Source organism: Panthera uncia, chromosome D4, assembly GCF_023721935.1.
Source record: "Panthera uncia isolate 11264 chromosome D4, Puncia_PCG_1.0, whole genome shotgun sequence".
In the NCBI taxonomy this organism is placed as follows: Eukaryota; Metazoa; Chordata; class Mammalia; order Carnivora; family Felidae; genus Panthera; species Panthera uncia.
The window spans coordinates 65,514,762-65,541,275 of record NC_064807.1 but is presented as its reverse complement, the minus strand read 5'-3'; the positions used below and the strand labels follow the sequence as shown (position 1 = coordinate 65,541,275).

At 36.4% G+C, this 26,514-nt stretch overlaps 1 long non-coding RNA gene across 2 annotated transcripts; it reads left to right on the top strand.

The window, feature by feature from the left end:
* The first annotated feature begins 215 nt into the window (after window positions 1-215).
* LOC125920292 (uncharacterized) lies at window positions 216-26,281 on the top strand. Of its 2 annotated transcripts, XR_007457002.1 has the most exons (4): window positions 216-453; window positions 2,168-2,373; window positions 23,114-23,244; window positions 26,098-26,281. It is a non-coding gene; the product is annotated as an uncharacterized LOC125920292 (long non-coding RNA). The 2 variants fall into 2 exon arrangements; XR_007457003.1 differs by lacking the exons at window positions 23,114-23,244; window positions 26,098-26,281 and adding an exon at window positions 10,985-11,437 and having other exon boundaries at window positions 218-453.
* The last annotated feature ends 233 nt before the right edge of the window (window positions 26,282-26,514 follow it).

The following is a 26,514-nucleotide window of genomic DNA, read 5'->3' as shown; positions in this document are numbered from 1 at the left end:
AATTGGAGGAAACCTGCAAACAATCTAGGACAATGGATTTAAACCAGACCTGAAAAAATATGTAGGATTCTAAAGGATCTAGAAGGAAGTCATACTTAAAAGAGAATATATTAGTTATCTATTGCTGTGTAACAAATTACTTCAAACTTTAGTAGATCAAAACAAAAACAAACATTTATTATCCTTATAGTTTCTCTGGGTCTGGTATTCAAGTGTTCTTGAACACTTGCTAGGTGATTTCAACTTGGGATCTCTTGTGAGGTTGCCATTATGATGTCAGCTGGGGCTACAGTCATTTGAAGACTTGGCTGGCAAGAAGATTCTCTTTCAAGGTGACTCACTCACATGGCTAGAAAGTTGAGGTCAGTTGTTGGTGGAAGCCTCAGTCTCTCCCTACAAAGGCCTACTCCATAGGATGTATGTCTTCAACAGTGGCAACTGGCTTCACCCAGAGTGAGTGATCCAACAGGGAAAGACAAAGAGCCAGGCAGAAACTATCTTTTTAAGGAACTAGCATCGGAAATCATATAGCATCTCTTGTGCCACATTCTATTAGAGGCAAATCACTAAGTCTGACTCACATTCAAGGAAGGGGAATTAGGCTCCACCTTTTGAAGAGATGAGTGTCAAGACTTTGAAGACATATTTTAAAACCACCACAGAGGCAGCCCATAGGAGAGTACTGGGCAGGTTCCGGAATGACAAGTTATCCAATGTCCCAGTAAATGGACTTCTATAACCTGGTGACCTCTCTTATTTTTGCAATTTTCACATCACTCCATCTATTTCTTATATTTTGATCCTCTGGTCTTTTTCATTTTGCAGGGAGAATCTTTCAACATTTCTTATTCAGTTAATCCATTCCTCCATTTAATTTAAATATAGCTCTACTCGGTGTGTTTAGCACTAGAAATATAAAAGTAAAAAAGACATGACCCTACCATTCAAGGAGTTTGTTATCCATTTGATAATCCCAAATGCAGCCCACAGAATAATCACAAACAATATGTCAAAGGCCATAACAGAATTATATATGAAGTGCAAGGTAATACAGAGGAGACTATTTTTCTCATTAGAGGGACCTCATTACCCTATTAAGAGTTTGGACTTCATCTTCTATGCAACAAATGTTTTAAAGCAAGTGTGTGCCAAGATTCAGATCTGTATTTTAAAAAGACAATTTTGACGGCAACAGAGAGGATGCAATTGGTAGAGGGTATGTGAGCAATGGCATGTGAAATGGAGAGTTTGAAATATACTTGAGAGTTGTTTATTAGGAAGAATCGACAGGGCCTGGTGATTAATTACATAGACAGAAAAAGGTTGAGAATAACTTCTAGATTTCTAGAGAACATAGGATGGCCTCATTAACTAAGACAGGAAGAGGGTCCAGATGTGGGGAAGAAAATGAAATAAGTTCAGTTTTAAATATACTGAGTTTGCTTTGCGTTTAGTTACCTTGTGGAAGGATGTGTCACATCGGTGGTAAGAAATATGCAACTGAAGTTCCAAGAGAGAAGTCCCAGCTGGAAATATAAATTTTGGAAATACTAGCATTCCTGTGCTAGTTAAACTCATAGTATTGAAGGAGATCATCAAAAGACCTTGTAAAGTAGAAAAGGCAGCCAAGAATGGGACCTTGGGGGATACCAACACATAAAGGGTGTTGAAGAAACAGAAGGCATAAAAAACAGTGAGAAGGAGAATCCAAGAGAAAAGATATTCAAGAGAGACTTCAGGGTCATGAAACCTACAGAAAAGATTTCCAAGGAGAGAGAATCAACAGAAGAAAAGAGAGAGGCAGAGAGAGAGAAGGAAGGAGAGAGGGAGGGAGATGCAGAGATATCAAATTAGAGGCAGACTAAAAATTATACTTCACGTTTGTCAACTAGGAGATTATTAATCACCTAAGCATTTGAGTAAGGTGACATGGAATGGGATCCAGCTGCAGTATGTCGAGGGGTGAAAGAGGTGAGGGAGTGAACACAAGGGTAGACTACAAAAGTTTGAAAGTGAAGAACAGCAAAAAAGATTGACTGCTATTAGTATGAGGTGGGAAAGCGATCCATATAATTCCATCTCATTAGATGGCGTTTTCAGGATTCTGTTTTATTCTCAACCTAGTCTCAAAAAAAAAAAAAATTCATTCCCTCTTTGGTTCTTGCAGCTGTTTCTACAAAAGCATGTCATAAAAGGGAAGCTGCTTTAAGGGCCAAGGAGAAGACTTAGAACACACAAGATGTCAACTTCAAGACACAATGCCAGTGATTCAAGAGATCTGAACTTACCAGCCTGCTCATTACATTCAATGGACCAAATCCCTTCTCAATTTTCAACGGGATTAGCTGGTCAATAATTTATGACATTTTCAAGGTAAGAGAAGGTCACCTAATTATTAATGAAGGTAACCAAAAAAGAGGGAAGTGTGTGTTTATTTGATTTATGGAAACCTTCCCTTTACTCTAGGGAGCATGAGCCTATGAATATAAAAATCTTAGATTCATGATATTTTTCATCAGGGTAATATTTTCATCATTTATCAAGACATTCACAAGAATAATTAGAATTGAACATAAATTTCCACATTAGTAGATGAATGGACAAAACCTGGAGGTCCAAACAATAAAGGAGTACCATTGAATGACATAAATTAGCTCTCTGATGGGTAAAGCTGGGCATTTTAGGAGACTTTCACCAATCTGTTATGAGAACCAATGCAGAAACAGAGGCAAACTCTAAAGAATACAAGACCCAGGTAAAGAGGTCTTACCAAGAGTCCATTCTTTTTTTCTACCTTAGTAAAAATAATATAAAAAGTATATAGGAAATATGAAAAATAGAAGGGAATACTGCTCACAATATCATAACAACTGTTATCTTTGGGTGCTTCTTTTTAGTAACAATAGATATAACAACAGTTGATTACATTCATTTATTTCACAAATGTTTGCCAGGCATTTATCTTGTGCCAAAGACTGTTAGGGGCTGGCAAACAAAGCAAACCTGTTCCTGGCTTTATGTATCTCATATTCTAAAAGGAAAGCAGACACTGGTTCACTAAACATACACTTATTTGACCACAACTGATATGGATGACAGGAAAAAGAAGCATGGGGTATTGAGAAAGCAGTGTTGGCCAAATATCCCCAAGTTCTTTCACTTTTTGAGGACCTCTGTCCTTTACCACCTGAATAAAACAACTCAAGCTCCTTCCTGCATTTGACTGTAAAGCCTGTCCCTGCATTGAACCCTCCTGAGAAGTCCCAGGACAGGTGATTACTAGTCATGGTTGTCTCCTATCAGCCCAAATTTCCTCTAAACCACCCCCTGGGCCTATTCTTCAGTGCATCTCATGTGCTCCAGCTCCCTCTGATTGATCTCACCATAACCATAAGAGGTTCACTCTTCAAGGCAGCATTTATAATACAAGAATAACTCTAAATGAGCCACTAATATAGCTCTACTAAAATTTTAATGAGTGGAGAGGGGGGAGGAAAAAGAAGAAAATTAAAACAAAAAGTACTGTATGCCAGACATCTTTGCATCCATTATGCACCCACACAAATTGTCACAGGGTATCTCCTGTTGGAACCTTCCCTTCTCATTAGTCTCTTACCTCTTGCCATTTCTCTAAGACCTGTGTTTGTTCAGAACCAAGTCCTTCCTTCCATTTCCTCTTCTCCTCCCAATGTCAAGGCTCCTTACAAAGTACTGATCAGAGATGCACTCTAATGAAGCCAAAAATTATTATACAGCAAAAACAAAAACACTTCTAACATTCATTTTATTATTCGGCAGAAAAGTTTACTTTTCTTAACCTACAATTCTTCATAACACTTCACATCATATTGACTTTCCTAGCAAAAGTTCCATTGCTGTGTCTTCCTAACAAAATATTAGGTTTCTCCTTGAGAATAATTCCTCAACATAGAATGTAGAAGTGGTTTTAGTTGTTTAATAGTTTTTCTTTCAGCTACAATAATTTATCAGTGGGGAAAAATGAGCTCTTTGTACACTGGAGAGTGGTGTGGTCTTGTAAATTTTAAAAGTTCATTCTGATCAGAACTTTGAGCAAAGATTTAGCCATAAAAATTTTCAACCCAGACATATTTCGTTACGAAAAAAAGCGGAAGTAATCTAAATGCCCAACAAGAGAGAATGCTTAATTATGATAAAATCATTGGATGGAATATTATGTAGCCATTCAAATTATGTTCATTTAGACTTTGGGCAATAAAGGAAAATGTGCATTGTAATAAGTTAAAAATGCAGGATTCTGAGTTTAATACAGGACTTAATATCAAATATTCAAAATGTATTTCTCTAGGCTGTGAAAAAATGGAAATTTGACTACTATGACTAGTTCTCTCTCTCCCAGTCCCGAAAGAACAACTGCATGGACACTAAATAAGAGAGAGGAAAGCAAACATTTGGGGGGAACTATCTAAATACCTTGAGAGCCCCATAAAAGCCTAAAGGATGTAACAGTCTTAGGAAGGAAGGGGCTGAGGGGATGGAGAAATACTAGATCAGATACTCCAAGTATAGCAGAGAATAAATTGGAAGATAACTGTACATTCTGCTCCTGACTTTGCTTAAGTTGTCTTGAAAGGATTATAGTTGCCTGTTACCCTGTGAGATAAAAATCATAGTGTCAACGGGAGAGTCACAGGTAAGAACCAAAGCCGTGGTAGGGTAAAGGGCCAGGGGGAAAAGGCAGAGGTAGATCAGCAGCCTTCCCCACTCCAACCTAGGGACTGGTGGATTATAATCCAATTCAGTGGCTTTCAAAAATCTGATCTCAATCCACAGTTAAGGAATATATCCCCTGGCATATATCTTTTTATGTGTAAAGATACAGATACAGAGCTAAAACAAAAATTTCACTAAACAGTACTTAACATTTATCAACGGTGATGTACTCTGATATTTTCCTCTATATTCAATTCTACTTCATTTTTAAAACAGTGGTTGTATTCCACTAAACGTTCAGTTTGAAAACCACTGATCTATTGAGATTATTATCTCTACTCAGTACTATTTCTAGCAAATAGTTTAAGGAAGAATCCCTAATCATAAAGGTTACCTGTCCATAAAGGATAGTCAACCGTTTATCTCTCCTCCTTCCTATATTCACATGAAGGAATATAACAGAGCCTAAGAACTAACCTCTTCTCCAATATACATTAGCAGGCTGGGTAGTTAATATTCCTAGGAAAATATGAGCTCATGAACCAAAATAATTAGTCATTTAAGATGGGCAATGATTATTTTTAAAAAATAAGCAAACTGAGCATGATATGCCACATGAAGTACAATTACAGAAACATATTCATAAATATTTTAAATTAAGCATAATAAACAATCTCAAAAATAAGACAAGATATTGATTAAATGAAACAAATAAGAATTCATTAAAATAACGAAATGAAACATTAACTATGAAAAATATAGTAGTAAAGGAGTATAAAAAAATAAAATAAATTATGGAGTGGATAGTGCTGATGAACAAATTAGAAGGTGTAAGATATAATCGAGGTGATCTTCCAGAAGGCAGCGAAAGTGATAATGACATAAAAATGATAGGAAAGCAAACAACATAGAGATGAGAACTGGAAATACTAACGCTCAGATAATAGTAATTCCAGGAAGATATGGAAAAAAACAAGGGAATAAGGAAAGAAATAAAGAAAATAAAAACCTCCAGATTAAAAAAAAAAAAAAAAAAAGATGAAAAAGGAACTATGTTCAACTTCAAGGCTCAACACAGTGCCAAACAGAATACATGTAGAAAAACACACACTGAACTTCAGATCATCAAAGAGAAAGAAAACGTTACGATAGAAAGTTGTTGTTGTTGTTGTTGTTGTTGTTAAGATTCCAAAAAGAAGCTGGTTACAAACAAAAGAGAAAGAATCATAATGACATCACACTCTTCAAGAGCAAACACTGGATATAAGAAGACAATGGTTCATAATTTTCTTATCATGGCAGGAGAAAAAACTTTGACCAGGTTTTGTCCAGCGAAATTATCATGTAAAGGTGAGGGTGCAACAATTAATTTCTGGTCATGACAGAGTAGCAGGAATCAGATTTACCCTCCCAACTCAAACAACTGGAAAACTGGAAAACATATATGAAACATGAGTTTTCAGACACTGGACAATGAAATAGACATACTTCCAGTCAGACAAGAGAGAAATTATCACTAACGGGAATGATGTGGGCGCATCACTTACTACAAATCCTACAGAGAATAAAAGGATAATAAGCAATTACTGGGAACAAATTTATGCCAACAAATATGATGTCTTAGAAAAAACAGTCAAATACCTTAAAAGACACAAACTACCAAAATTCACTCTACCTAAAAAAAAGGTTTTATTTTTGAATCATATTTTCATTGGGTTTAAGTAATCAAAGTTGACAACTTTTCTTTCATCAACAGTATATGTTGAATCCCCCCCCAAAATATATGTTGAAGTCCTATCTTTCAGCACCTGTGAATGTGACCTTATTTGGAAACAGGGTCTTTGTAAATGTACTCAACCATTACAGTGGGTGGTAATCCATCATGACAGGTGTCCTCATAAGAAGTAGAATATGCCATGTGAAAACAAAGGCAAAGAGGGGGGAAATGCTGTCATAATGGAGGCAGAAACTCAAGTGCTGCAGCTTAAATCTGAAGACTGCCAGCAAACTAGAAGCTACGGAAGAGGCAAGCGAGGATTCTTCCCTAAAAGTTTTAGAGGGAATATTGCCCTGCCAATACCTTGATTTTGGAATTTTAGCCTACAGAACTGTAAGACGGCAAATTTCTGTTATTTTAAACCACCTCGTTTGTAGTACCTTATAACACCAGCCCTAGGAAATGAATACAAATATATTAAGAGGTTGCTCCAAAGTCTTCTTATTTGCATTCAATCCAAAGAGAAATCTGCTGTCATTCTTGGGGGTTTTTTGTTCTCTCTACATAGTGTGTCCTTTTTTTCTTGCTGCTAAGATCTTCTTTTTATCACTGATTTTAGACTGATTATGATGTTCATTGGTGTCATTATCTTCATTTCTTGTGCTTCGGGTATATTGAACTTCTTGGATATGAAATTCTTATCTTAGATCAAGACAAAATCTGGTCTTGCTTTTGCAATTTTTGGGGCAGGCCAGAACCAATGCTTAGTCTAGAGATACTTATGTCCGACTAATCAGCCAAGAGCCTTCTGTGGAGTCTACTCAATGCCCCGTGAATCTTGAGGCTTTCCCACCTGGCTGGTTGGAATGGGCAGTATTCCTGGCCCGGTGTGAACATCACGCACTTTTGTTACCTCTAATTCTCTAAGTACTTCTTAATCTGGACTCACACAGTTTCCTCACAGGACATGCTTGTCAGTTTTTCTGCTGAATATTCAAAAAAGACCCTCTGTAGGTAGACCTCCAGAGTTCGCTCTGTGTGCCGCTTTCTTCTAGTACTCTATCCTACAAATTCTAGCTGCCTTGGTCTCTAAAATCGGGGAATTGGTCAGACTGCCTGGTTTCTTCCTCCCTTTGACACAGCCTGGAAACTCTCTTCTGTAGTAAGCTCAGGAAAACATAGCTCATCTTGTTTGTTCTCCATTTCATAATCACTATCCTTTGTTGTCTCATGTTCAGTGTCTTGAAAACTGTTGGTTCATACATTTTCTTCATTTTTTGTTTTAGATGGAGAGCATGTTCTGTCCCTGTTCACTCTATCTTAGACAAACATGGAAGTGCTGATCTGAATCTTTTAAAATCTTTGAGGTCATCACATACTATACTGAATTTTACCTTTACTTTCTTGAACATATGACATAGTTATAACAACTCTTTTCATGCTCTTATGTACTAATTCTATCATCTGTGTCATTTCTGAGTTGCTTTCCTATGGACTGTTTTTGCTCTTCTTTATGAATAGTACTTTTCTGCTTCTTTGCATACTTGGTAACTTTTTAATTGAATACCATACATTTTGAATTTTATCTTACTGAGTCCTGGATATTTTTGTATTCTTACAAATATTCTTGAAATTTTCTCTGGGATGCAACTAAGTTCTTTCAAAACTGTGGGATACTTTTGAGGTTTTATTCTAAGCTTTGATAAGCAAGAGCAGAGCAACATTTAGTTGAGGGCTAATCATACCCCATTTTTGAGGCAATACCCCTCTTAGTTCTTTACTTCCTATCCCATGAATTTTGAAATTTTCTTCCACTGGGCTAGTGGAAACACAAAAATATTGTTGTTCTAAGCCTGAGCTCTAAAAGATTGTTCTAATTAGCCATTTTCAACTGAAGGCAATCCCATCACAGGGAACATCTAGCAATATCTACAGTTTTGTTTTCCACAGCCGGGGGAAGGTGCTACTGGAATCTAGTGATTAGAGACAAGGGATACTGCTAAACATCCTACAACACACAGGGAAACTCCCCCCACCCCACCCCACCACAACACACACACACATATACACACACACCCCAAATGATCTGCACCAAAACGTTAACAGTACAAATTGAGAAATCCTTTCAGATGATTTTACCCAAATTTGGGGACAGGAAAATCTCTAAACAGACAAAATCAAAAGAAGCCAAAAAAACCTAGAATGAAGAAAAATCTCTCAAAATATAATTAAAGACAAAACCATAAATGACAAAAAGATATTATATTCTTGTAAAACAAAAAGAAGAGCAGTAAGATGTAACAATTGTTAACCTATATGGACCTGATGATATCATACAACAACTAACAGACCTACTAAGAAAAGTAAAATTCACAACTTCCCCCTTTTAGGGGAAGAGTTGGGAGATTTTAAAATACTGCCCTCAAAAGCTGATAGATCAAAAATAATCAGATATACAGAATATATAAATAATGTATTTTGAAGACATATTATTAGATGTATAGAGAGCTTTTCACATTATAAAGAATATACTTTCTTTTCAGGCACAAATTCAAACTTTACATAGATTAACCATGCACTGGACTAAAAAAAAAAAAAAAAAAGTCAATGAATCCCAAATAATTAGTATCATACATACCAAGAGGAAAAAAATTTAAAATCAATAATAAAGATATAATATACAAAATTCCTTGTCACCACAATCACCACAGCCTCTAGTTCTTTCAGGATCCATAGACTAAAGGGAGAAGGATTTTCAAAAATTGAGAAACAAAGAATTGCAATTTCTCTTTGAGAACAGTCAGGGAATGCACATCCTTCCCTCTTGAGTTGCCACTGTAGTTTATCTGAGGGGGAGCTGTTCATGCTCACCTGTTTTCTGTCTGCACATAAGTGTTTTGTGCCCAGAGAACTTCTTTCATCATTCAACATATTTCCATTGGAATCACATGCACTCTCGTCCTCTAACTTCACATGCTGCATGGCAGACTCTTTCTCTCTCTGACCGCACTCCTTTTGTAGATGCCTGCATCTAGAATCTCACATGTTCCAATATATCTAGTCTGTCCATTCTCCCACATGCTGATTTTCCTCAGTGCACTCTTAGAGCCTGGCATTTGAGGTCCTAGCTCAGGGACCACCTGTGGGTCTACAGAAGAGTAACTAACTAATACTCAAACTGCCAAGGACCTGAAACCTATAGTTGTAGATATGATGATTATACAGTCTATCAGCCAAACCAAGACACTTTCAGATGACAATCCAGAATGTTTCCAAGAAACTGGAAACCTTCTTAATCACTCTAGTTAGAGACTAGTGGTAGCTGGAAAGCCTCTGTGGGTAGCATTTGATTACTCCTCAAAGATATTTTGCAAATGAAGGAAATTTCCTGGTTGGTTTTTTTTCATAATTTGATAATTTAAGCAAGAATGGACTAAAACTACAAATCTCCAAGCCAGACTAGATTATTGAGATTTTGTCAGAAGATTTCAATTAAATGGAGGTGTGATCTCTCTGAATCTGATTTTCACAGCCTTTAGACATCTGCTAAGAAACAGGATGATGTTACTTATGAGGAAAATTTAAGCAAAGAATTTTTTTGTTTGGATCAATAACTAGTGCCAAGATGATGCAGGAGGATGAAAGAATCAAAAAATGTGTCTCCTCTTCCAAAGAGCCCCTCAAACCATGATTGAAATGAACTGATACACTGTGGGCTCAAATATTTCTTTGGCCCAAAGGAAAGAAGAAAGAAAGGATTGCCTCTTAATATATCCAAAGGTGGCAGGAATGAGACAGCTGCCTTGAAAGCAGTTCCACAGGCTCAGGGAAGACCTCCATAATCAACTAGCTCATGTGAGACCTAAACTCTGATGGTAAAACCGAGGAGACTTCAAGACTTCTAGAAAATGTTAATGCAATATATTAGTTTCAGTGATGCCACCCAACCCTGTGCTCCTTGGATCCAGCTGGCAATGTTCCAGTCTCCGGACATCTCTATAACCCCTCAAAGTGTCAAGGCTCTCACCATGTACTTCACTTTGCAGCTCATTCCCCCATAGTCTCTCTTACATCTGAAGTTCTTCCCTCATACAAAGATGCATTGAAAGTGGGGAGCCCATATCCCACCATTCAGCATCTTTGGCCACCTCCATCTGAAGTTCATGTTCAGGGACACAAGTCCCTGACAGCCTCAGTGCTAAGGACATTGTCTCCATAAGAGCTGTAGGAAATGAAAAAATATTTCTCCCACTTATCCAAATGTTACCCTCAAACATGGCTTAGAAATTCACAAGAATGTAGCTGGTTATTGACAATTCTGACCCTCCAACCAGACTGGAGTCTCTCCCTCCAAAATGGGTGAGGTTGGAGCAAGAGATACAACTTCATATCTCTAAGAAGGAAGTTCTCAAGAAGGTGGTGATTTTATTTTATTATATTTTTTTGCAGTTTTATACCTAGCAATTAGTTCTCATCCACATTAACAGTCTGTAGATTTTTGAAAATGGTGACAAGTAGATAGGTAACCAACATAAAGAGCTTGTTTGGTGAATCTTCATCCTCATTGTTTTCCAGACAACCACATATGGATATGGCATGGAATATTCCTTATTCCTTTGGCCCAGACTCCTTTGTTGAGCCTGGTGTCAATGTGCACATCTGGTGTGCCCACATTCTTCACAGCAAATTTCTGGATTTGAGTGTCCAAGGGGCACACTTCTTGAATCCCACTCCATGGATGTGCTTATGAATGCTGATGAATGATGCTTATGAACCAACTACCTCGTTGATGGCAGAACGGCCCTTCTTCTCGCCACCCTTCTTTGTGGGAGCCATTCTACTAGGCCAGGTTGGAAAGGAAAAGCGGGAGATATTGTGGGAGAGGGAAAGCAGCATGACACCAAGAAGATGGTGATTTTTGCCACTACCTGTTAGACCAGAAAAAAATAGATTCATGGATTCATTCTTGGATTATTAGCTCATGGCTTGAAAAGTTCCTGTCTTACAGTTATAAATACCAAAACCACAAGTTTATTTTATAAATATTTCTTTAATAATATCAAGAGGTTACTTATTTTAAAAACCTGGAATTTAACAATTATCAGATTATGTATCCAATCTACATACTACATGGTCTAAGTATGAAAACTTTCTCAATTATAAAATAAAGCCTTCATTAAAAAAAAAAAATCCTGGGAGGAGTTAAGATGGTGAGTAGTATGGGGACCCTGAGGCTGTCTCATCCCTGAAACATAGCTAAATCAACATCAAACCATTTTGAACACCTAGGAAATTGTTTTGAGGATTAATGCAACAATCTGCATAACTTGAGTGACAGATCTTCACAGGTATGTGATGAAGAGAGGTGAAGTGGGGGATAGAACAGCCACAGGACCATGGAAGGTAGGGAGCCATTTTCAGAGAGAGGACAGAGAGAGAAAAAGGGGGAGAGAGTGCAGCGCATGTGGATTCTGCAAGAAAAGCACCCTACCCCCTCCCCCTAGTACCTGAAGAGAAAGAAAGCAAAAAAGAGTAAGGAGAGGGTTTCAATTCCACCAGTTTCTTATAAGCAGTGGAGCACAGCATCTGAAGTTCTGGAGTTCATTGCCTGGCAGTGCTCCAATGAGGAAGCATGGTGAATCCAGTTTGTTTGTTTGTTTGTTTATTGGTGAATCCAGTTTACAAATATCTTAGTAAGTTACAAGAAAAAGGCAATCTTATTAACAGCTTAATCTCCAGAAACCTGTGGACTCACTTTCCTGGACCCCCAACATCACCCCTCCATAGTGATATGGGGAACAAAGGCAAGAAGGAAATGGCAGGCAAAATTAAATTTCTGTATAACCTGCAGCCCACTGACAAATACTTGAGGCTGTCAGAGTAGATATTTCTCCAGGAACTCCCTACTTTCTTCATGTTAATGCTTTGCTAGAAGGAAAAGCAAGCTTAGCTTGATAATAGCTAGGCCTCCAGTATCCTGTGAATCTTCTTTAGCTTATGAAAATCTCTTTGAAAACTTCCCCTTGACTTTACCTCCTTCAACTGCATAATATATAACCAGTCACTCTTCACAACCCCAGTGCAGCTCTTTCTGCCCATGGGTCCTGTGCCCGTGCTTTAATAAAATCACCTTTTTGCACCAAAGATGTCTTCAAGAATTGTTTCTTGGCCGTCAGGTCTGAACCACCCCCACCACCCCAAAACCTCATCATTACCACACTAGTATGGATCAACCCCAGTGAGCAAAGTAGTGCCACCAAGTAGAGAATGGAGCCATTATACCAAGCCCCACCCACCTACATCCTCCAGGAGCATCTCCAGGAGGCCAAGTCAGCCTGACAACAAGAGCAACAGGCCTCTCTCCCTCAGAAGACCAGCACAAATCCCTCCCACCCACTTAGTCTATGGATCAGTGTGTGCTACAAAGATTCAGTTCTAGGGGAAACTGGATCTAGCTTCATTTGGGTTTCATTTTGTTTGTTCACTTTTTCTTTACTTCTGTTTTTATTTATGTGGGTTTTTTTTCCCTTTCTTTTTTCTTTTTCTTTTGTAGATACAGAAAGAGCCAATTTTTTATTCTATTTTATTCTCTTTATTTTATTGTTTAAATAAAAAAAATTTTTTCATTTTAATTTTTGTCTCTTTTTTATCAAGCTTCTCATAATAAGCAGATCAAAACACACTTAGGATCTAGCTTCCTTTATTAGATTATGTATTGTTTACTTTTTAATTTTTTACTTTACTTTATTAATTTTTTTATCTTCCTCCAAAATGACAAGAGGAAGGAATTCACCCCAAAAGAAAGAACAGGAAGAAATGATGGCCAGAGATTTAATCAACACAGATATAAGTAAGAGATCTGAAATACAATTTAAAACTACAATTATAAGAATACTAGCTTGGGTTGAAAAAAGCATAGAAGACATCAGAGAATCTCTTTCTGCAGAGATAAAAGAACTAAAATCTAGTCAGGCCAAAATTAAAAATGCTATAACTGAAATGTGATCTTGAATGGATGCCATGATGGCAAGGATGGATGAACGAGAGGAGCAAATCAGTGATATAGAAGATAAAATTATGGAAAATAATGAGGCTAAAAAGAAAAGGGATACAAAGGCCAAAGATCACAATATAACACTCAGAGAACTCAGCAACTTATTAAAGAGGATTAACATTCACACTTGTTGGGATGAGCAGTGAGTGTTATATGTAAGTGATGAATCACTAAATTCTATTCCTGAAATCATTATTATACTATATGTTAACTAATTTGAATTTAAATTTTAAAAAACTAAAATAAAAATTAAAAATTAAATTAAATTAAAAAGAGGAATAACATTCGAATCATAAGAGTCCCAGAAAATGGAGTGAAAAAGGGGCAGAAGATTTATGTCAGCAAATTATAGTTGAAAACTTGCCTAATCAGGAGAAGGGCACAGATATTGAAATCCAAGCAGCACAGAGAACTCCCATTAAATTCAACGAAAGCTGACCACCACCAAGGCATACCATGGTCAAATTCACAAAATACTCAAAGAAAGAAAGAATCCTGAAAGTAGCAAGGGGGAAAAAAACGTCCTTAACCTACAAGGGAAGACAGATCAGGTTCACAGCAGATCTGTCAGCAGAAACTTGGAAGGCCAGAAAGGAGTGGCAGGATATTTTCAACATGCTAAGTAAGAAAACTATGCAGCCAAGAATTCTTTATCCAGCAAGGCTGTCATTCAGAATAAGAGGAGAGATAAAGAGTTTCCTAGACAAACAAAAACTAAAGGAGTTTGTGACCACTAAACCAGCCCTGCAAGAAATCTTAAGGAGGACTCTCTGAGTGGAGAAAACACAAAACAAATAAAGAACAAAAGCAACAAAGACTAGAAATGACCAGAGAACATCACCAGAAACACCAATTCTACAGGTAACACAGTGGCACTAAATTCTTACCTTTCAATAATCATTCTGAATGTAAAAGGACTAAAAGACACAGGGTATCAGAATGGATTAAAAACAATAACAACAACAACAACAACAACAAGATGCATCTATATGCTGCCTACAAGAAACTCGTTTTAGACCTAAAGAAACCTGCAGATTCAAAGTGAGGGAATAAAGAACCATCTATCATGCTAATGGATGTCAAAAGAAAGCCAGAGTAGCCATACTTATATCAGACACACTACACCTTAAAACAAAGACCGTAACAAGAGATGAAGGGCATTCTATCATAATTAAGGGGTCTATCCACCAAGGTCTAACAACTGTAAATATGTATGCCCCAAACTTGAGACACCCATATACATAAACCAATTAATCACAAACATAAAGAAATTCATTGATAATAATACCATAATAGTAGGGGACTTTAACACCCCACTTACAACAATAGACAGATCATCTAAGCAGAAAATCAGTAAGGAAACAATGGCTTTGAATGAGATACTGAACCAGATGGACTTAACAGATATATTCAGAACATTCATCCTAAAGCAACAGAATACACATTCTTTTCAAGTGCACATGGAACATTCTCCAGAATAGATCACATACTTGGTCACAAATCAGTGCTCAACAAGTACAAAAAGATTGAGACCATACCATGCATATTGTCAGACCACAATGCTATGCAACTTGAAATCAACCACAAGAAAAAATTTAGAAAGACCACAAATCTGTGGAGATTAAATAATATCCTACTAAAGAATGAGTGGGTCAACCAAGATATTAAAGAGGACATTAAAAAGTTCATAAAAGTCAATGAAAAAGACCCAAAACCTTCAGAATGCAGCAAAGGCAGTCATAAGAGGGAAGTATATAGCAATTCAGCCCTTCATAAATAAGGAAAAAAGGTCTCAAATATACAGCTTAACCTTACACCTAAAGGAGCTGGAAAAAGAACAGCAAATAAAACCCCAAACCAGCAGAAGAAGGGAAATAATAAAGATCAGAGCAGAAATCAAGGATATTGAAATTAAAACAAAACAAAAACAGTAGAACAGATCAATACTAAGAGCTTCTTTGAAAGAATTCTTTGAAAGAATTAATAAAATTGATAAGCCCCTGGCCAGACTTATCAAAAAGAAAAAGGAAAGGCCCCCAGTAAAATTATGAATGAAAGAGGAGAGCTCACAACCAACACTGCAGGAAAACAAACAATTATAAGAGAATATTAGGAGCAATTATATGCCAACAAATTGGACAATCTAGAAGAAATAGATATGCTCCTAGAAACATATAAAGTACCAAAACTGAAACAGGAAGAAATAGAAAATCTGAACATACCCATAACCAGTAAAGAAACTGAATCAGTAATTAATGATCTCCCCACAAACAAGAGTCCAGGGCCGGATGGCTTCCCAGAGGAATTCTACCAAGCATTTAAACAAGAGCTAATACCTACTCTTTTGAAATTGTTCCAAAAAATAGAAATGGAGAGAAAACTCCCAAACTCAAACTCAAATGCTGGTAAGGCCAGCATTACCTTGATTACAAAACCAAAGGACCCACTGAAAAGAAGAATTAGAAACCAATTTCCCTGATGAACATGGATGCAAAAATTCTCAACAAGATACTAGCATATCTATTCCAACAATACATGAAACAAATCATTCACCACAATCAAGTGGAATTTATTCCTGCACTGCAGGGGTAGTTCAATATCCACAAATCAATCAAAGTGATTCACCACATTAATAAAAGAAAGGATAGGAACCACATAATCTTCTCAATAGACACAGAAAAAGCATTTGACAAAATATAGCAAACTTCTTGTAAAAACCCTCAAGAAAGTAGGGATAGAAGGAACATACCTCAACATCATAGAGGCCACATAAAGATTCACAACTAATTATCATCCTCAATGGGGAAAAACTGACAGCTTTCCCTCTAAGGTCAAGAACACGTCAGGGATGTCCACTCTCACCAAAACAAAAAGAAATAAAGGGCATCCAGATCAATAAGGAAGAAGTCAAACTTCTACTCTTTGCAGACAACATGATATTCTATGTAGAAAACCCAAAAGACTCCACAAAAAAGTTTCTAGCACTGATACATAAATTGAACAAAGTCTCAGGATATAAAATCAACCTACAAACAGAAGACCATGGCGGGGGGGGGGGGGGGGGGGGGGGGAAGGGAAAAAAAAAGTTAGAGAGGGAGGGAGCCAAACCATAAGAGACTCTTAAAAACTGAGAATAAACTGAGGGTTGATGGGGGTTGGGAGGGAGGAGAAAGTGGGTGATGGGCATTGAGGAGGGCACCTGTTGGGATGAGCACTGGGTGTTGTGTGGAAACCAATTTGACAATAAATTTCATATTTTAAAAAATCAACCTACAGAAATCTGTCACATTTCTATACACCAATAACGAAGTAGCAGAAAGAGAAATCAAGGAATCTATCTCATTTACACAATCACCAAAAATCCAAAGATACTGAGGAATAAACCTAACCAAAGAGGTAAAAGATCTGTAGGCTGAAACTACAGAAAGCTTATGAAAGAAATTGAAGAAAACACAAAAAAAATGGAAAACATCCCATGCTCATGGATCGGAAGAACAAATATTGTTAAAATGTCTATACTACCTACAGCAATCTACATACTCAATGTAATCCCTATCAAAGTAACATCAGCATTCTTCATAAAGCTAGAACAAACAATTCGAAAGTTTGTATGGAACCAGAAAAGACCCCAAATAGCCAAAGTAATGTTGAAACAGAAAACCAAAGCTGGAGGCATCACAATTCCAGACTTTAAGCTGTATTACAAAACTGTAATCATTAAGACATATGGCACAGGCACAAAAACAGACACATAGATGAATGGAATAAAATAGAGAACCCAGAAATGGAGCCACAAATGTATGGTCAACTAACCTTCCACAAAGCAGGGAAGATTATCCAATGGAAAAAAGACAGTCTCTTCAGCAAATGGTGCTGGGAAAACTGGACAGTGACATGCAGATGAATGAACCTGGACCACTTTCTTACACCATACACAAAAACAGACTCAAAATGGATGAAAGACCTAAATGTAAGACAGAAAACCATCAAAATCCTAGAAGAGAAAACAGGCAGCAACCTCTTGAACCTTGGTCACAGCAACTTCTTACTAGACATGTCTCCACAGGCAAGGGAAACAAAAGCAAAAATGAACTATTGGGACCTCATCAAGATAAAAGCTTCTGCACAGCAAAGGAAATAATCGACAAAACTAAAAGGCAACGAATGGAATGGGAGAAGATATTTGCAAATGATACCAGATAAAGAGTTAGTATCCAAAATCTATAAAGAACTTACCAAACTCAACAACAACCCCCAAACAAACGGCCCAGTGAAGAAATGGGCAAAAGTCATGAATAGATACATTACCAAAGAATACATACAAATGGCTAACAGACACATGAAAAGATGCTCAACATCACTCATCATCAGGGAAATACAAATCAAAACCACGATGAGATACCACTTCACACCTGTCGGAATGACTAAAATGAACAACTCAGGAAACAACAGAGGATGTGAGGTGAGGATGTTGGTGGGGAGGTGGAGAGAGGGGGATCCTTTTGCACTGTTGGTGGGAATGCAAACTAGTGCAGACACTCTGGAAAACAGTATGGAGGTTCCTCAAAAAACTAAAAATAGAACTACCCTATGACCCACCAATTACACTACTAGGTATTTATTCAAAGGATACAAAAATGCTGATTTGAAGGGGTATATGTTCCCCAATATTTGTAGCAGCATTAACAATAGCCAAATTACAGAAAGAGCCCAAGGTCCATCGACTAGTGAATGAATAAAGAATATATGGTATATATAAACAATGAATTATTACTCAGCAATCAAAAAGAATGAAATCTTGCCATCTGCAACAATGTAGATAGAACTAGAGTATATTATGCTAAGTGAAGTAAGTCAATCAGAGAAAGACAGGTATCATATGGTTTTACTCATATGTAATTTAAGAAACAAAACAGATGAATTAGGGGAAGGGAAAAAATAAAATAAGATTAAAAACAGACAGGGAGGTAAACCATAAGAGACTCTTAAATACAGAAAACAAACTGAGGACTGCTGGAGAGGATGTAGGTGGGGGCGATAGGTTAAATAGGTGATAGGCATTAAGGAGGGCACTTGTTGAGATGAGCACTGGGTGTTATATAGAAGTGATGAATCACTAAATTCTACTGAAACCAATACTACACTGCATGCTAACTAACTTAAATTTAAATAAATAATAAAATAATAAACAATAAAAATCCCATATATTGGAAAACTAAACAAAATGGCATTAAATAGCCCTTGAGTTTAAAGAATATTAGAAATTAAGAAATACTTAGAATTTAATGGAAATGAAATATAATATGCCCAATATGTCAATATTTATGAACACAACTAGAGAAATATCTAGAAATATACAGGCTGAGTGAGATACATTTTGTCAGTAAAAACATAATGATTTAAGGGGGAAAAAAAAGCTAAGCTTTTAACTTAAGAAGTTAGGAAAAAAGCCCCAAAAGAACACGTATTCAAAGAAACACAAATGTAGTAAATAATAAAAGGTAAGTGCAGGGGCGCCTGGGTGGCTCAGTCGGTTAGGCATCCTGCTTCGGCTCAGGCTCAGGTCAGGATCTCGCGGTCCCTGAGTTCAACCCCCCCCCCCCCCTTCGGGCTCTGTGCTGACAGCTCAGAGCCTGGAGCCTGTTTCAGATTCTGTGTCTCTCTCTCTGACCCTCCCCTGTTCATGCTCAGTCTCTCCCAGTCTCAAAATATAAACAAACATTAAAAAAAAAATTTTTTTTTAAAAAGGTAAGTGCATAAATCAATAAAATAGATAAGAAATAGGGGAAAGATGAGCTTAACAAAACTAAATCTGCTTCTTAGAAAAATTTTAGGAAGATAGTCCTTTAGCAAGATTGAGCAAGGCAAGAAGGGGAGGATACACATAACCAAATATAAAAGTAAAAAGAAATAAATAACTATAGATACAATTTTTAAAAACTAGTAAAAATGTAAAATAATATTATGAACAACTACCCATTAAGTAATTCGAAATCTAAACAAATGAATACATTCCTGCAAAAAATAAAGTCATAAAATGCCAAAACTGGTGCAAGAAAAAAAACCAGAATACTTGGCCAGACTAATAAACATAAAGAAGTTAAAATAACAAGGAAGTTAAACAGACCTCTCTACTGAAAAAACTCTAGTCTCACAAAGCCTTATTGGTGATCTACCAAATTTTCAAGAAATTGATAATTCAAGTCTTATACAAACTGTTCCCGTGATAAAAATGTCGAGATTATTTTATAAGACTAGCATCATGTTGATTCCCAAACAAAACAAATTTGTTGCCATAATCATAGTTAGCATTTAGGTATAACTTACTATGTGCTAGGTATTTTTCTAAGTGTTTTCCATATTTTAACTCATTATTTACAAATACCATTTATAAGTTAGGTATCGTAAACATTAACCCCATTTTCTAGATGAAAAAAAATAATAATAATGCCAGAAAGGTTTACTGCTTCCTCAGATCACACAGCTAGTAAGTGGCCAAACTAGAAGTGGAAGCTAGGTAGTTTGTTTCCAAAGTCTATACTCTTAAGCACTATGTCATATTTTTCCTAAAGAAAGAAATCAGTGGCCAAATTAATTTCATAGAAGCAAAAACATTAGCTAGCAATACCTAATAGCATATGTAAAACAAAATATATCAGGGGCAGGTAAGCTTATCCCAAGAATGCAAAAATGGTTCAGTATCAAAAAACATCTCAAGGTAATTTAACACATTAATAGACTAGATGAGAAAAAATTTTGATACAGCGAAAAACAAAGTTTCTCACCTATTTATGACAAAAACTCTTAGCAAACTAGAAATTACAGGGAACTTCATTACTATGGAAACATATCTGTAAACTCATCATCTATGTTTTTCTTATTAGATAAAATATAAGAACATAAACAAAACAAAAATTGGTTTTCACCATTTGCCATCATCTTAGGTCATACCCAACACAATAGTAAAATAAGAGGGAAAAAATAACAGATGTCAGGGCTGCAAAGAAATAAAGTCAACAATACTTGAAAATAGTGTAATCATCTACATAGAAGAGAAATACAAGGAAATAATCAAGCTATTAATATAATTATAAGAGTTCAATGAGGTCAGTAAATATAAGGTAAATAAATATAAATAGGATTTTTCTTTCCCAGTAATTGCTAAACAGAAAATGTTATCAAATATAAAATGCCATTTAAAATAGCAAGAAAAGTTATAATTATCTAAGAATTTACTTAAGTATATAAAAATATCAATTTCTCCCAAAATAGCCTAAAAATTAAATTCCAAACTGTATTTCAGTTAGGTCTTTAAAGAACTCAATTTATTCTAAAATTTATATGAGAGAAAAAATGCCAATGATTAGTTAAGCTAAGTTTGAAAAAGCTAAATAAAGAGTAGAAATTTGCTTTTCAGATATTAAGATCTACACAAAGCCTCTGTAACAAAATTAATACCTAACAAGAACAAATAAACCAGTGGAAGATAGTAGACAGTTCTGAAACAGATCTATGAATTTATGGTAACCTGATACATAATAAAGGTAGCGCTACAAAGCAGTATTAAAAGGCCTAATTATAGATGGTATTTAGAAATAACGAGCCTAGTATATGAAAAAAACATTAAAAACTAGACACCTAACTTTACACCATATACAACACTATTTGCAGATGGATTAAAGATGTAGATGAAAAACATATAACAATGTGATTGATACAAATAATGTAGAATACTTGTCTACCCACAGTAGGAAAGAACATCGAAAACAAAACTGAAAGTTTAATCCATAAGGCAGAAAAAAATTATAGATTTTATTACAAAAAAAAAATGTGGACATCCATTTAATGAAGAATACCCGTAATAATGTTAACAGACATAGGACAGATGGAAGAAAATATTTTTATTGGCTAAAAACAGGATACTAGTATCTGGAATTCATAGGATTCAGAAGGAATTTCAAAAATCAATAATGAAAGAATAGGAAATCTAGCCACAATATGGGACAAAGATATTAACTGGAAATATGCAGAAGAGGAATTCTAACAGGCTAACAAACATATGAAAATATACTCAAACTCATTTGTATTTATGGAAATGCATATTAAAACAATGAGGGATATTAAAGAGGGGACATCACTACAGATCACATGGGCATTAAAAGGATAACAAAGAAATACCATGAACTCAAGACCCACTAATTTGATAACCTAGATGAAATGGACCAATTTCTTGAAAGATAAAATTTACTGAAACTCACACAAGATTATGTCATTATACATTTGTCCAAACCCATAGAATGCATAACACCAATAGTTAACCTTAAGGTTAACTATAAACTTTGGGTGATTATGATGTGCCATCGTAGGTTCATGAATTGTAACAAATATACTACTCTCATGGGGGATACTGTTATTGAGGAGGCTATGCATGTGAGGGGTCAGGGAGAATATGGGAACATTCTGTAGCTTCACTTCATTTAAGGTTCACTTCACTGTGAACCTTAAATCGTTCTGAAAGTCTTAATATGTTTTTAAAAAGCCAATCAATAAAAGGACCCAAAAACTAAAAATTAGAAAGGTTGCTAATATTAGAATGAATGTAGTAATACAGGTCATCTCCTACAATGGTGTAAGGAAGGTTGGCCAGGTACAACCATTCTCGTGTGCAAGCTATCAGTCCTTCAATTAAATGCACGTATATCCTTTGGCTCAGAAATCCCACTCCTGAGTTCATATCTCAGAAAAAGAATCACACAGATTGACATGAGAACATGTTCAAGTTATTTCACTGAGTTATTCTTAACAGTGGTGAATTGGAAACAATCTAGCTAGCTGTCCCTCACACCTCAAGAAGAAATGAGTAAAATGTATTCGTTGCATATTATGGAATACTAAGCATTATTTAGAAGCCACAAACCATATACACACAAAACAACATGGAGAGATCTAAAAACACAATTCTGAGTGAAAAGTAAGAGAAAACCTTGCAAGGACCATCGTTGATGATTGATCATCCATGAGTTTAGGAGTACAATTAATTCAACACTGCACAACACAAAGCCTAAATAGTCAAGTGCAGATTTTTAAACACGTTTTTGTATTTATATATGGTTGATACATATTTTTATATATGAAACATCTATATTTTATATGTATTTTAATATATATATAATTGAATATTACACAGCCAATTAAAAAAGCTGTTGTTTTTTATGTGTTGATGAATGATCTCCAAAATATACTAAGTATAATATGTAAGATATTAAATGAAGTATATAGCATGATACTTGTATGTTATATATGTTTATACTTATGTATACATATGTACACATGTATATTATAAACATGTGTGTACTTATATACATATGAATATATATAGTATACACATATACTTTATACACCCAGAAGAAAAGAAAAATAAGAAACTGGTACCTGTGTTTGCCTCTGGGATGGAAAACTGGGGCGGCTAAAGGGCAGGGATAGGAAAAAGACTACTTTTACTCTATGCCCTTTTGTAACTTTTGAATTTTGTACTGTTTGCATCTATTTCTTAAATGAATACTCAAAATCATTACAAAAACGAAACTAAAATATGTGCATATACTGAGAGAAAACACTACAATCATTTGTCTATATGTCTTTCCTTCCAGGCTGAGCCAAGGGGTCAGTCAAACTCATCTTTACATCTCCTAAACGGCTCCTGCCACATAACAGGTTCTCAACAAATGTTGAAAGAAAGGAAGGGAACGACAAAAGGAAGAAGGAAATTAAAATGTGATGGGTGAGATGTAGATGGTTATTAGTTCCTTTTTAACACTTTTCTATAATTCTCGCTTTCAAAATTAATATTGTTTTAATCAAAACCATGACTGGTGTCAGTGTGGAGTACAGAAGTGCAAATGGAGGCTAATAGTTGAGAGACTATTCTAATAGTTAAGACAGGAGATTCTGCATGGCCTAACGTGGGTGCTGCCAATGAACCAAAGGCTCTTGCCAGACTCTTTCCTCTGACACTTACTTGATGGTGCCTTCTCCACCACTATGATTCAGGTACCCTTAGGCAGAGTGAATAGAGAGAGCTGACCCGATGCCATCAGAATCAATAGTACACTAAATGATAAGCTGAACCCACCAGAGTGGTTTCTTGCTCTTTTTTAGCCAAAGCTTGAGGTTGTTGCTGGGCATAAGGAAGTAGGAAAGGAAAGGTAAATTGAATATAGCTCAGGATCACCAGGTGCCCAACATCCACGTACTCTAACACTGGGCTCTCCCATCTGTCCCTATGGTGGTCCTGGGTCTGTTCTTAATGGATCCCAGTCTTTAAACATTCATTTGACCTCCCTCTCCTCCAGGTCTTTTTCTTTCCAATTTCTTAACCCTCAGTCCCATCTTCACTTTCTAGCTGTTCTCCAAGGCTTCACCTTTTTAAGTACCTTTTATGTGTTAAATATTGGACTCTGTTGCTGGGCTCCAGTGAATGTTGCTTAAAACACAAAAGGTTAAGCAGAGAGCAACTGTATTGATTAAACATCCATTTTCTCTCCTTTTGTTTTTGTAAGAGCCCTTGATGTTGTCTCTGATTGACAGCCCCACCTGCACACCTCTGGCCCCAGATTCCCCTTGGTAATGTCACTGAGAGCTACAGAGCACCTCACCCACTCCACACAAGCCACAGATCCTTCATGTACAGCTTTCAAAGTAAAAAATGAAAAAGAAAGAAAGAAAAAGGTAGCTTTTCCCTTTTTTCCTTTCTTTCTCCATTCCTTAGACATATTTTATTTCCAGAAGTCCCTGTTGAATGAAGAAAAGTAAAACGGGGAGAAGAGAAAGCTTTCAGCACTGACCCCTCCCTTTTATTCGAATTTCTTCAGCTAGCAAGCCTTTGAATATGCTTTCAAGAAGGTGACAACCTTGTTAAATTAGCTTTTCCTTCTTGCCTCTCACAGTGTGAATGACCTAAAGAATCCTTCCTGCAAGACTAACAAAATTACACCCATTAGCAAACTCGGCATGAGAGGCTTGGTATGATGGTGGCTTTGCCCTGTTGTCGGTTCATGATAATGACTACATCAGCTGGCTTTGACTCTCCTCTGCTCTTCCCTAAAAGTGTAATATTGCAAATAATAGGTAGGGCATCACATTGCCATTAGAGAAGAGGATAAGCCTCCCAAGTATAGAAGCCAAATGTCCAGTTACTAATATGTACCCAACAATAAATGAGGTCAACCAACTATAAAAATTCATCTCCTTCCCCAAAAAGCTCTATTTACACAACCAAGTGAAGCCTATTCATAAGAACAGGGTCATTCATAAGGATGATCACTACAGTTGGCAGGACTAACTAGAGTGACCAATGGTATAGGGCACTGTCTTAGTAACTTGAACCCCTATATGGTTCCTTCACCAGGTTTTACTCCCATCCTCACCTCTGAGAGTTCAGTTTATACCTTTGCAGAGAGAAAGTCTAACTTGGATCAGATTCTGAATTACTGTCAGTAGAATTTATCTAGACAAAAGCTGTGGGACAAAGAAATGAGGTGCAAAGCTCGATGGCTGCCTCTCTCCTCCTATATTTAGCAAGACCCAAACCTCAAACAGGAACCAACCCAATGGCCCAGGAATGTGATGGAACCAGTTTTATCAATTTGCAAAAGCTGACAACTTAATTTTCAGGAATTTTGCAAGCCAGTTGTTAATCACGCTATTATTAGAAATTAAATTATATAAAATTATCATTAAGTTATATTAGAAACAAGGGTAATAAATATTCAAAACTCATCCCTTCCTAATTACTTTACTACATTTTGTGTTTCTGCACTTGCTGTGCTGATAATTTTACTATTATCTATACTCTTGCCATTATTTACATCTATTCACTCTGTATGGTTGAAATACTATTGTGCATCTACTCCATGTTCAGTGATATCACACTGATAGCTTGAAATCGGCCATGGTGGGAGTATTTATAGCACAGAAATTGGCAATGCTACAAATCAGAGCTTGATTTATTGTTCTACTGATTGTCCAGACCAGGCCTCAGTGATCGGTGGCTCAACAGACAAATCCAGTCCTTACTTTTGTATTGCCCACAAGCTAAAAGTGATCTTTACATTTTTAAAGGTTATAAATGTCTCATCATAAAAGAACAAGAAAGAAGAGGAAGAGGAGGGAAAAAAAGAAGGGGAGGAAGGGGAGGAAGGGGAGGAAGGGGAGGAAGGGGAGAAGGGGAGAAGATGCAGAGATTCAAAAGGGTCTGATAGTAAATATACTAGGATTTGTGAGCTTTACACTCTGTTACAGTTACTCAATTCTGCCACGGTAGTGCAATGGTAGTCACTGGGTGTGGCTATGCCTCAGTAAAATGTTATTTTCAAAAGTAGGTGGTGGATTAGATTTGATTCACAGGCCAACCTCTGATCCCCACTCAGGAAAGCATTCTTAAAGAATCAATTGCCTATATAAATTGACAACAAAGGGTGCCGTATACTTTCTGATTTGTAAATTTGTGTTATACACAAATCTTTATGTTAGTAAAATTTATAATAAACATAACACACACATACATTTTTATTGGCAAGCTGGTTGTTAAACACTTAACCACCGTACCACTGCTCACTGCCCACTTCCTTCACAGAAAGATGAAGTCCATGTTCTTCAGGAGCTCACAATCCAGTGTGAAAGGCCAATAAACAAAAGATGAATGGCACAAGGCAGAGAAATAGGTGCAGAAAACACAAAGGACCCAAGTGTTCTGGGGCAAAGAGAATGAAGAAACCAATGTTCACTATTCCAGGTAAATCCACGGAGAGAAGCTGACTAAATCCATACAGCAACCCCATGAAGTACATGTTAATTGTGTCTATATCATATATGGGCAACTGAGATGCAGAAATTTAGTTAATATGCCCCCGTCATAAAGCTGATAGAGGCAGAACTAAAATTCAAAGCCAGGGCTGGTTTGATGCCAAAGTCCTTGTTCTTTCACTCCACTCCCGATTAATCCCTTGTTTATAAAAATAGTGTAATCATATTCATACCTTGATTCACTGCA